The sequence below is a fragment of the Schistocerca serialis genome, chromosome 3, assembly GCF_023864345.2.
Source record: "Schistocerca serialis cubense isolate TAMUIC-IGC-003099 chromosome 3, iqSchSeri2.2, whole genome shotgun sequence".
Lineage (NCBI taxonomy): Eukaryota > Metazoa > Arthropoda > Insecta > Orthoptera > Acrididae > Schistocerca > Schistocerca serialis.
In genome coordinates, this window is record NC_064640.1 from 66,828,188 (window position 1) to 66,840,603 (window position 12,416).

Sequence of the window (12,416 nt, forward strand, 5' to 3'; positions counted from 1 at the left end):
GTGATGTTCGTGTGGCCGGCCGGGGTGGTCGAGCGGTTCTAGGCGCTTCAGTCTGGAACCGCGTGACCGCTACGGTCGCAGGTTCGAATCCTGCCTCGCGCGTGGATGTGTGTGATGTCCTTAGGTTAGTTAGGTTTAAGTAGTTCTAAGTTCTAGGGGACTGATGACCTCAGAAGTTAAGTCCCATAGTGCTCAGAGCCATTTGGACCATTCATCCTTCATAAATATTGTGTTGCACTGACACTGATAAACGGATTTTTTAGATGAGCAAGTTTCTTAAATTGTATTAGAACAATTATTTAATTAATAACATAAGGTAAAGAACGTATTATAAACTGTAATTCATCCTTCATAGCCGGCCGGAGTAGCCGAGCGGTTTAGGTGCTACAACCTGGAACTGCGTGACAGCTACGGTCGCAGGTTCGAATCCTGCCTCGGGCATGGATGTGTGTGATGTCCTTAGGTTAGTTAGGTTTAAGTAGTTCTAAGTTCTAGAGGACTGATGACCAAAGATGTTAAGTCCCATAGTGCTCAGCCGCCACTTTCGTCATGCTTGGCCTCCAAGGTCCCCAGACCTCAGTCCGTGCGATTATTGGCTTTGGGATTACCTGAAGTCGCAAGTGTATTGTGATCGACCGACATCTCTAGGGATGCTGAAAGACAACATCCGAAGCCAATGCCTCACCATAACTCCGGACATGCTTCACAGTGCTGTTCACAACATTCCTCGACTACAGCTAGTGTTGAGGAACGATGGTGCACATATTGAGCATTTCCTGTAAAGAACATCATCTTTTCTTTGTCTTACTTTGTTTTGCTAATTATTGCTATTCTGATCAGATGAAGCGCCATCTGTCGGACAGTTTTTGAACTTTTGCATTTTTTTGGTTCTAATAAAACCCCATGTCATTCCAAATATGTGTGTCAATTTGTACCTCTCTATCTACATTATTCCGTGATTTATTCAGTTTTCAAATTTGTACTGACTTTTTGATCACCCGGTATTTCGCTCGTAAGGCTATTACGTCACGCCAGTTGTGCATGCGTAAAAGCCCCTTAAAATGTGCACAACCCAAGGTGTGCTCGTGACGCTGACGCCAAATTTCACGGAGTCTAGGGGAGCAGCTATATAGTATAGCGCACTACATTTAGTGCCGTGTATTTCGGATTACCAAATCTACATTACACTGAACAGCGTTCAAAGAAAAATAAGCAGTAAATCGGCAATGTGTCAAAAGTTAGTGTCCTCCTGTGCTCTTACACAACAGCCGCCACTGGTCATCACTCACCACCTACTGTTTGCGTGCCTCAGATGCAATGCTCTGTGTTCATGTTCTTTTGTTAACAAAAAGTTTTGACAATAGCTCGACTGTCTACATCGTCTGCAACTCCAGCCACCTTCAGCAGAGAGCCGTTCACTCACACCTTATTGAAGTACGTCCTGTTACAGTTGGTATCAGCACAAGGTTTGGAGGCTGTAGTGGTGGACCAGCAGAGGGCAGAAACAGAAACGAAGGCGACGCAGCAGCAATGGCAATCTGCGCAAGATTTCAAGTAAACGCAGACTTCAAATTATTTTTTTGGGACTAACAGGTTGTGTTTTTTATCTTTCCCTTTATTTTCAAAAATGGTTCAAATGGTCCTGAGCACTATGGGACTTAACATCTGTGGTCATCAGTCCCATTTATTTTCATTTGGGTTTATTTTACACTTGCAGTGGTAGTAGTAAGCAGAAATCGATGAGAAAGTGACAACCCAGGAGGCTATTAAACATTTTATGGCTGAGATAGTTAACATTGGAGCTGATAATGAAGCTTAGAATAAGAAATTAGATTGTTTGAGGGGTGAAAGAGGGGAAGAGTCGACTCCAGTCTATCTCGACCCATCCTTGGTGGCTTCATTGTCAGAAAAATGTGAGGATGATGTTTTTTCCTTTTTTGATAGTTTACAGAGAGCTGCGGAGATAAGGAACTGCAGTAGCGAGCAGTAGTTAAATTAGGCCCGCGTGAGTTGGGATGAGATGCTACAACATATGTAATGCACAGTAAGAAGTTCCTTCGCGGACGCTCAGTGTGGGTTAAGAGATCGTTACAGAAGAGAGAATACTTCTAGGTACTAACGTGAACAACTCGAAGGAGTAGTGCAAAAACAGGGAGAGTCAGAAGAAAATTTTGTATTACGTATGAGGAAAATCAATATTAATACATAGGATTTGACGGATGATGATCGTGCCAACAAGGCCATTCTGCAGGAATCGGAACAATGGGCGCTTGTTGCGTTTTAACGGGTTCTACCATCTGAGATGTCACGGAAGGTCCACGTAGAATTCTCAAAACCCTGGGTGAAGCAGTAGCAACTGCAGCAATTTTGGTTGAAATGGGTCCAATGATTAGGTCGAGGATGAGGCGAGTAGGTTTTCACTATAGGGGTCATACGCTACAGATGTGGATCTCTGGGCCACATTCGGCGGTTGCGTAGGGAGCCGTAATGTCAAAGGTGCAAACAGGTGGGACACTCCATTCAGGAATGTCCGCAGGTGCGTGGAAGTTGGAAATCAGGGTAACACTCTCACTTCTGCATTAAACAGGACAGGGGGTGTCTGACAAGTGCACAACGTTTCTGATAAATGTGACCGCGTGACAACCCTGTGAAAAATCAGTGGCAGACATTTGTCTGCTGGCTACATAACCAGTTATAGTGCATTTGGTGCGGTGAATTTGAACTAACCGTGATGTAGACTAAGTGGTGTGGGTGGTAAAAGTGTTCACTGTCTCGGTTCAGCATTGTTGTGTGTGGGAGTTCTCACTGGCGTAGGCATAAGCTGTCGTTCTTGGGCTAGACAACCTAGGCAAACATTACAGCAACGCGTCGTGGAACTGGGATGGACGTAGTTCCATCTCAGTTTTACTGCTGAAAGAACTCAGCTATCGCAAGGAACACCCGGGACATTGTGTAAGCCAATTATACTTACATGGTCTCTTAGACTCGACTCATAGGATGTAGTATCAAAGGGTGCAGCAAGGCTGCTTTGGATGAAAGCAGGAGCTGATACCCGATTAATACCTTGTGTGTAGTAGAGCCCTTGTCAGAGGACGAGAAACTGGATCAGGTACAACGTTTTACATGGCATAGTTTATCTTTTGTGTGGGAAATTGACAGAGGCTGGATAGTGCCCATCAGTGTAGACAATACAGGTTTGGAAGAGGTGAGATTATCAGAAGGTGCACTGATAGCTGACTTACAAGTGTGGGAGGAAGATGAGTTTAATGGGGGATTTTGGTGTAGAATACACACAACCCGTATACGTACCGATCATTTCTCACGTTTCTTGGTCATGGTCGCCATACCAAATCAACATGCGGAGATAAGGGCTCAGGCTGTGGTTAAGCAATGGTTATTGAAATTAGGAACGTCAGAAACAATAATATCTGACCAAGGCATTGAGTTTACGTCTGTGTTATTAAATGAGTTATTATACATAAAAAAGTTGCAAACTAGTGCACTACGTCCGAAATCGAATGGCAGAACTGAAAGAGTTCACAGTAAATCCGGGAAAATGTTAAGTTATTGTGTAAATAATAGCCAAACGATTGGGTTGCGCTACTACCACTTTTCATGGCTGCATATGACTTGAAAATCCACTAAAATGCTGGCTTGTGCCCCTATGAAGCTGTCTTTGGCCAAAAAATGCCCTCCCCTTTCGAATTGCACCAATCTACCATTGGAGAAGTTCAAAAGATTAAAACATAAGTGGCATCACGTTAAAAATACGAATAAGGAGGCTCTAGAATAGCAGGAAGGCACCCATAACAAAAAGCAAAATTGCGTAAGTTCCGTAGTGGGCAGTGGAATTAACAGCAGTCCCTTCTGAAGGGGAAAGGAAAGTGACTGGAGAAAATAAGGTAAAGAAAGAAAGAGAACTGGGCATGTGAAGCTGGATGTAACAACAGCTGTTCCTGTACATTCATACAACTGAACACCTGAACACACCGCATTAATTTTTGAGTTTTCTAATTTGTTATCGGTGATATTTGTGAGTATATATTATGGTTGTTTCAGCGTTTGTGCAACATTTTTATAGAGGGCCACAGGAAACAGTTTAGTTTAGGTAAAAGGTTAAAAGAATTTTCATTTAAATTTTATTTGCAGTGTTAGAGGAACCTTAGAGTGTCTGATTTAATTTACAAGGGAAACAGCTAAGTTACACGGTGTAATCCGCTTATTGTTTTGTTATGTATGTAGTTTGTGATGAAGTAGTTGAGCACACTTGCAACAACAAGCAGTTTAGTGGTAAATGAGAACGAGTGTCTGCATGTGGGACACACTTTTATGTTTACCTATAATATTGAAGATTCTTTACAGTGGAAGTTATCCCAGTCACTTTAGTCAGTGAAGACAATGAGGGATTTGGGGAGATACTACTCTTCACCACAGAACTGCTACAGTACTGAACCTGGAAGTGTGCAATGCCACCTCAGGTGTAGAGTCACTCAAAACCCACCCTTTTTTCTTTTTCCCGTGAGTCCATAGCAGTCCTGTCGAGACCAGTGACTCAACGCCAGTGAGTAAGGCAAAGTAGTAAAACAAAACATAGGGCCTAGAAACGCCACAGTGTGATACAAAAATAAAAGGAGGACAAATGAACGGGAAAGTTAAGCAAGAAATGTTTACCCTGAATCTGTGCAGTAGAAAGTAAAATGTGGAAACAATGATGGATAAATCACTGACTTTGGGAACGATATTCTTAAGCAGTAATCTGGAGGTCCATATTAATCTAAGGAGAGGGAGGAAATGTGGCGGCATAGAACTTTAGCATCGGAACCGTAATCACTTCGCAGCCACAGCCCACCAGCAGAGCAACGCATTTGCCAAGACACCTTTACAGCAGAAACCGCCAATTTCGTACCACTGCTCCCACGTGGCTACGACCTGGGAGTTGAACATCCTTCAGGAAGCTTCTGTAATCTGACACACAGTTGCATGATAAGAGCTGACCCCAGTCATCGGCCTCTGTTCCAGAGCTTTCCAAAGTTCTTCCGCAAACTCAGCCCTGGGCAACAGTATTTAAACCCCCAGGTCCAGACCTGGATCATACTATGACGCTCACCACAGTCCGTGCTAGTCGTCGCCGAATTTATGACGCAGGCACGGGCGTAGTCTTCGGGCCGTGAACAAACGCCCGCCGTCTGACTGCCTAGCTCGGGCAGCCAGCGCTCTGCCGCCGCCTCATGGTCCGATCCGCTGCGTACTGCTGCCATCCGCTGCTGCTACCCAGCCTACAGTTCCGCGTTCATCACCCAGGTGGTCCTGCTGGGCCCATGTACCTAGCCCTGGCTACAGTAGACCTCGCTGCAGGGTATCAGACGGATGCCATATTCCTTGACTTCCTGAAAGCGTTTGACTCGGTGCCCCACTGCAGACTCCTAACTAAGGTACGAGCATGTGGTATTGGTTCCCAAATGTGTGAGTGGCTCGAAGACTTCTTAAGTAATAGAACACAGTACGTTGTCCTCGATGGTGAGTGTTCATCGGAGGTGACGGTATCATCTGGAGTGCCCCAGGGAAGTGTGGTAGGTCCGCTGTTGTTTTCTATCTACATAAATGACCTTTTGGATAGCGTGGATAGCAATGTGCGGCTGTTTGCTGATGAGGCTGTGGTGTGCAGGAAGGTCTCGTCGTTGAGTGACTGTAGGAGGATACAAGATGACTTGGACAGGATTTGTGATTGGTGTAAATAATGGCAGCTAACTCTTAATATACACTCCTGGAAATTGAAATAAGAACACCGTGAATTCATTGTCCCATGAAGGGGAAACTTTATTGACACATTCCTGGGGTCAGATACATCACATGATCACACTGACAGAACCACAGGCACATAGACACAGGCAACAGAGCATGCACAATGTCGGCACTAGTACAGTGTATATCCACCTTTCGCAGCAATGCAGGCTGCTATTCTCCCATGGAGACGATCGTAGAGATGCTGGATGTAGTCCTGTGGAACGGCTTGCCATGCCATTTCCACCTGGCGCCTCAGTTGGACCAGCGTTCGTGCTGGACGTGCAGACCGCGTGAGACGACGCTTCATCCAGTCCCAAACATGCTCAATGGGGGACAGATCCGGAGATCTTGCTGGCCAGGGTAGTTGACTTACACCTTCTAGAGCACGTTGGGTGGCACGGGATACATGCGGACGTGCATTGTCCTGTTGGAACAGCAAGTTCCCTTGCCGGTCTAGGAATGGTAGAACGATGGGTTCGATGACGGTTTGGATGTACCGTGCACTATTCAGTGTCCCCTCGACGATCACCAGTGGTGTACGGCCAGTGTAGGAAATCGCTCCCCACACCATGATGCCGGGTGTTGGCCCTGTGTGCCTCGGTCGTATGCAGTCCTGATTGTGGCGCTCACCTGCACGGCGCCAAACACGCATACGACCATCATTGGCACCAAGGCAGAAGCGACTCTCATCGCTGAAGACGACACATCTCCATTCGTCCCTCCATTCACGCCTGTCGCGACACCACTGGAGGCGGGCTGCACGATGTTGGGGCGTGAGCGGAAGACGGCCTAACGGTGTGCGGGACCGTAGCCCAGCTTCATGGAGACGGTTGCGAATGGTCCTCGCCGATACCCCAGGAGCAACAGTGTCCCTAATTTGCTGGGAAGTGGCGGTGCGGTCCCCTACGGCACTGCGTAGGATCCTACGGTCTTGGCGTGCATCCGTGCGTCGCTGCGGTCCGGTCCCAGGTCGATGGGCACGTGCACCTTCCGCCGACCACTGGCGACAACATCGATGTACTGTGGAGACCTCACGCCCCACGTGTTGAGCAATTCGGCGGTACGTCCACCCGGCCTCCCGCATGCCCACTATACGCCCTCGCTCAAAGTCCGTCAACTGCACATACGGTTCACGTCCACGCTGTCGCGGCATGCTACCAGTGTTAAAGACTGCGATGGAGCTCCGTATGCCACGGCAAACTGGCTGACACTGACGGCGGCGGTACACAAATGCTGCGCAGCTAGCGCCATTCGACGGCCAACACCGCGGTTCCTGGTGTGTCCGCTGTGCCGTGCGTGTGATCATTGCTTGTACAGCCCTCTCGCAGTGTCCGGAGCAAGTATGGTGGGTCTGACACACCGGTGTCAATGTGTTCTTTTTTCCATTTCCAGGAGTGTAGATAGATGTAAATAAATGCAGATGAATAGGAAAAAGAATCCCGTAATGTTTGAATACTTCATTAGTAGTGTAGCGCTTGACATAGTCACGGCGATTAAATATCTCGACGTAACATTGTAGAGCGATATGAAGTAGGACAAGCATGTAATGGCAGTTGTGGGGAAGGCGGATAGTCGTCTTCGGTTCACTGGTAGAATTTTGGGAAGGTGTGGTTCATCTGTAAAGGAGACCGCTTATAAAACACTAATACGACCTATTCTTGAGTACTGCTCGAGCGTTTGGGATCCCTATCAGGTGGGATTGAGGGAGGACATAGAAGCAATTCAGAGGCGTGCTGGTAGATTTGTTACTGGTAGGTTTGATTATCACGCGAGTGTTACGGAAATGCTTCAGGAACTCGGGTGCGAGTCTCTGGGGGAGAGGAGGCGTTCTTTTCGTGAATCGCAACTGAGGAAATTTAGAGAACCAGCATTTGAGGCTGACTACAGTACAATTTTACTGCCGCCAACTTACATTTCGCGGAAAGACCACAAAGATAAGGTAAGAGAGATTAGGGCTCGTACGGAGGCATATAGGCAGTTATTTTCCCCTCTTTCTCTTTGGGAGTGGAACAAGGAGAGATGATGCTAGTTGTGGTACGAGGTACCCTCCGGCACGCACCGAATGGTGGATTGCGGAGTATGTATGTAGATGTAGGTCCGTCGCCCTGTCTCACACTGCCGCCGCGTCCATTCCAGCGTGCTACGTCATCGCCCGCCATCTGCTGTCTACCTGCCCCAGTTACTCTGATCGACGTCTATGTACGATTGAAAATAAAGAGTTTTGGGCACACTCGGATGCCTAAACCGTCTGCACCTGCAACCACCTAAAGCAGAGAGTCGCTCGCTCACACCTTCCGTGAAGTATGCCCCATTACATTCTGTTTGGTGAGTCTTACAGATTCTTAAAAGCGTTTTCGCCTTTAACTCAACGGAGATTCGGGTTCTCATTTGAAAATGAATTGCAGGCAATGATTTCAGTTCTATGGACTTCATCATTACAACAATTTCGTTGTGTTAACAATAAGTGCACTACACTGAGGTGACAAAAGTCATGCGATAGCAATGCACATATACAGATGTCAGTAGTAAGGTATGAATGGGCGGTACATAGGCGGATATGTCCTTCGTACTCAGGCGATTCATGTAAAGGGTTTCCGTCCTGATTATGACCGCACGACGCGAATTAACAGACTTCAACGTGGAATGGTAGTTGGAGTTAGACGCATGGGACATTGCATTTCGGAAATCGTTAGGTGAATTTAGTATTCTGAGATCCACAGTGTGGGGAGTGTGGCGAGAATACCAAAGTTCAGGCATTACCTGTGACCTTGGACAACGCAGTGGTCGACGGCGTTCACTTAACGACCGACAGCAATGGCGTTTGCATAGAGTTGTCAGTACTAAAAGAGAAGCAACCCTGCGTAAAATAACCGTAGAAATCTATGTCGGACGTACGACGAACGTATCCGTTAGGACAGTGCGGCGAAATTTGGCATTAATGGGCTATGGCAGCAGGCGGTCGACGCGAGTACCTTTTCTATCTGCACGACATCGCCTGCAGCGCCTCTCCTGGGCTCACGACCAAATCGGTTGGACACTAGACGACTGGAAAACGTGGCCTGGTCCGAAGAGCCCCGATTTCAGTTGATAAGAACTGTTGTTTTCTATTTACATAAATGATCTTTCGGATGGAGTGGATAGCAATGTGCGGCTGTTTGCTGATGATGCGGATTCTGTGGTGTACGGGAAGGTGTCGTCGTTGAGTGACTGTAGGAGGATACAAGATGACTTGGACAGGATTTGTGATTGGTGTAAAGAATGGCAGCTAACTCTAAATATAGATAAATGTAAATTAATGCAGATGAATAGGAAAAAGAATCCTGTAATGTTTCAATACTCCATTAGTAGTGTAGCGCTTGCCACAGTCACGTCGATTAAATATTTGGGCGTAACATTGCAGAGCGATATGAAGTGGGACAAGCATGTAATGGCAGTTGTAGGGAAGGCGGATAGTCGTCTTCGGTTCATTGGTAGAATTTTGGGAAGATGTGGTTCATCTGTAAAGGAGACCGCTTATAAAACATTAATACGACCTATTCTTGAGAACTGCTCGAGCGTTTGGGATCCCTATCAGGTTGGATTGAGGGAGGGCATAGAAGCAATTCAGAGGCGGGCTGCTAGATTTGTTACTGGTAGGTTTGATCATCACGCGAGTGTTACGGAAATGCTTCAGGAACTCGGGTGGGAGTCTCTGGAGGAAAGGAGGCGTTCTTTTCGTGAATCGCTACTGAGGAAATTTAGAGAACCAGCATTTGAGGGTGACTGCAGCACAATTTTACTGCCGCCAACTTACATTTCGCGGAAAGACCACAAAGATGAGATAAGAGAGATTAGGGCTCGTACAGAGGCATATAGGCAGTCATTTTCCCCTCTTTCTGTTTGGGAGTGAAACAGGCACAGAAGATGCTAGTTATGGTACGAGGTACCCTCCGCCACGCACTGTATGGTGGATTGCGGAGTATGTATGTAGATGTAGATGTAGTAGGTAGGGCTCGAGTGTGGCGCAGACCCCACGGAGCTATCCACCCGAGTTGTTAACAAGGCACTGTGCCGGCTGGTGGTGGCTCCATAGTGGTGTGGGCAGTGTTTACATGGAATTGGCTGGGTCCTCTGGTCCAGCTGAACCGATCGTTGACTGGAAATGTTTATGATGGGTTACTTTGACACCATCTGCAGCTGTTCATGGACTACATGTTCTCGAGCAGCGATTGGAATTGTGGATGACAATGCGCCATGTCACCGAGCCGCAACTGTCACGATTGCTTTGAAGAACGGTCTGGACAGTTCGAACAAATGATTTAGCCATCCAGATCGCCCGACTTGAATCCCACCGAATAGTTGTGGAACATAACGAAAGGTTCTTATGGGCACAAAATCCTGCACCGGCAACACTTCCCCAATTATGGACGTCTATAGAGGCAACATGGCTCAGTATTTCTGCAGAAGACTTCCAACGACTTGTTCACTCCACGTCGTGTTACTGCACTACACCGGGGAAAAAAAATGGCTCTGAGCACTATGGGACTTAACAGCTGTGGTCATCAGTCCCCTAGAACTTAGAACTACTTAAACTTAACTAACCTAAGGACATCACACACATCCATGCCCCAGCCAGGATTCGAACTTGCGACCGTAGCAGTCACGCGGTTCCGGACTGCGCGCCTAGAACCGCGAGAGATCACCGCGGCCGGCTATACCGGGAAAAAGGAGGTCCGACTCGATATTATGACGTATGCCATGATTTTTGTCACTTCAGTGTGTTGTTCACTATTGGAATGAGACATCACTAATTATTAACGATCCTAAAACAAAGCAGCTGTACAGGACACGATACTGGGAAACTAAGACCGGAGCTGTACACTCTTTGTAATCATCAGGGCTCAGATTTTTATGTGATTATATTTTTTTCCTTCGCTCCTACACATGCCAAAAATGTAAATATTCACGAAGTATGTTGCAACTGTTGATACATTTCATTTTATTGCTACACATTTTACTATAATGACATGTTTTTACATATTTTAACTTTATGTTGCATGAAACTAGGTATAACAGCTTTCCTACCCTCCTTCATATTTCCACATACACTCAGTAGCCCCTCCCACAGAAAAATATCCGAAACCGACCCACCGTAAAAACTGAAGGCACATAGTAAATTTTATATAAAAATCACGTTATAGCCCAAAAAATGCTTAAGAGTTGACGAAAGTCTGTGTTCATGATGCGATGTGTTGTTTCAAAATTACCATCTAAGTTAAGATCTTGGGACGCTTTTACAATTGATAGAGAAACTGATCTCTGTCGAGCGCGCAATAAACAGTTAGTGTGTCTATGAAGTACCAACTTCAGCAACATTTTATATAATGATGTGCACAGAAAGAACAAAGGAGTAAAATCGTCTAATAAGCGTATTTTATGGACGCAGATGCAAAATTTTTTAACTCCACAAATGAATTTCTCTATAGGTATTTCTCTATAGTTGCCGCGAACATCGCAAGGTACAAGCTTTAAGTGCCTGAATGTCGCGCGTTTCTATAGAGTGCTACAAGCAACAGATTAGTGACAATAAGGAAAAACAGTTTTCCTCTATCAGGACTCTCTAAAAAGGGTGCGGTGCAATACAAATAACCGTCACAAATAGATAACAGTCGACGAAACAACGGACTTACGTAGACGTTTCATTGGCAATTTGACTGTTGGCAAACTCAACGGAGAAGAAACTTCAAAGCCATTATTTTTTCTTGCGAAGTGTTGGAATGCAAAAATCATTCAAAGCGTTACGGCCTGAGGGAATTAAAGAAGAACAAGCTCTAGTTATGTATTCAGATGCTGCAGCCTACACACTGAAGGTGGAAACTACCCCACGGATATTCTATCCGCATTTAATCCGCATTTAATCCGCTTCAACTGTCTGGTCCATGCACTGTAATGTATCGCTGAAGAAGTGCACAGCAGCTACCCAGAAGTAAATAAAATAATTTCACACACCAACAAAATGTATCTCTAAGCCTTGTATCGTAGACATCTACAGCCGAACCTAGAGTTGCTACCAGAGCTTGTCCTAACGAAGTGGGGTGCATAGATTGAGGATGTCGGCTTTTATAATAAACATTTTGTAGCGGTGAAATCTGTGACTGATTCGTTTCCGGGAGAACCTTCAGTTTCAGTGTGAGAGACACAAAATGCTTTCACTGGACCTAAAATCGAAAATGCTCTGGAATCTGTAGCAACATCGCCTTCCTTGCCAGCAACGTTGTCTTTGCACAAATCGTTAGAAATTGTTGAGAATGTCAAATACAAGCTGACTGACATAGAGGTGATATTGGTCAGATACTGGTGAATACTTTTCGCACAATTTTGACGAGGAATCGATGGTACTGGTTTCTTGTTACTATCTATAATGTACTCAGAGGGAGAGAAGAAGACATTCCAGAAAAATTTCCTCCGCTAAAATTTTAATCATCAATGTCCTGGGATGTGTAAAGACCATTTTACTCCTACAAAAACATTCTTTCTGATCGGCGACATTCTATGTCTCAAGAGACTTTAGAGCAATACTTGATGTTCCTGGAGCTCCAAAACGTAATGTAAGGTAGGGAACCTTTGCGGTTTCCGTGATGATGGCCATTTTA

The 12,416-nt window shown here is 45.8% G+C and overlaps 1 protein-coding gene across 1 annotated transcript in view; it reads right to left on the reverse strand.

The window, feature by feature from the left end:
* The window catches only part of LOC126471528 (dynein axonemal heavy chain 5), a 1,073,018-nt gene that overhangs the window by 484,835 nt on the left and 575,767 nt on the right, over positions 1–12,416 (reverse strand). The gene's annotated exons all lie outside the window — the stretch shown is intronic.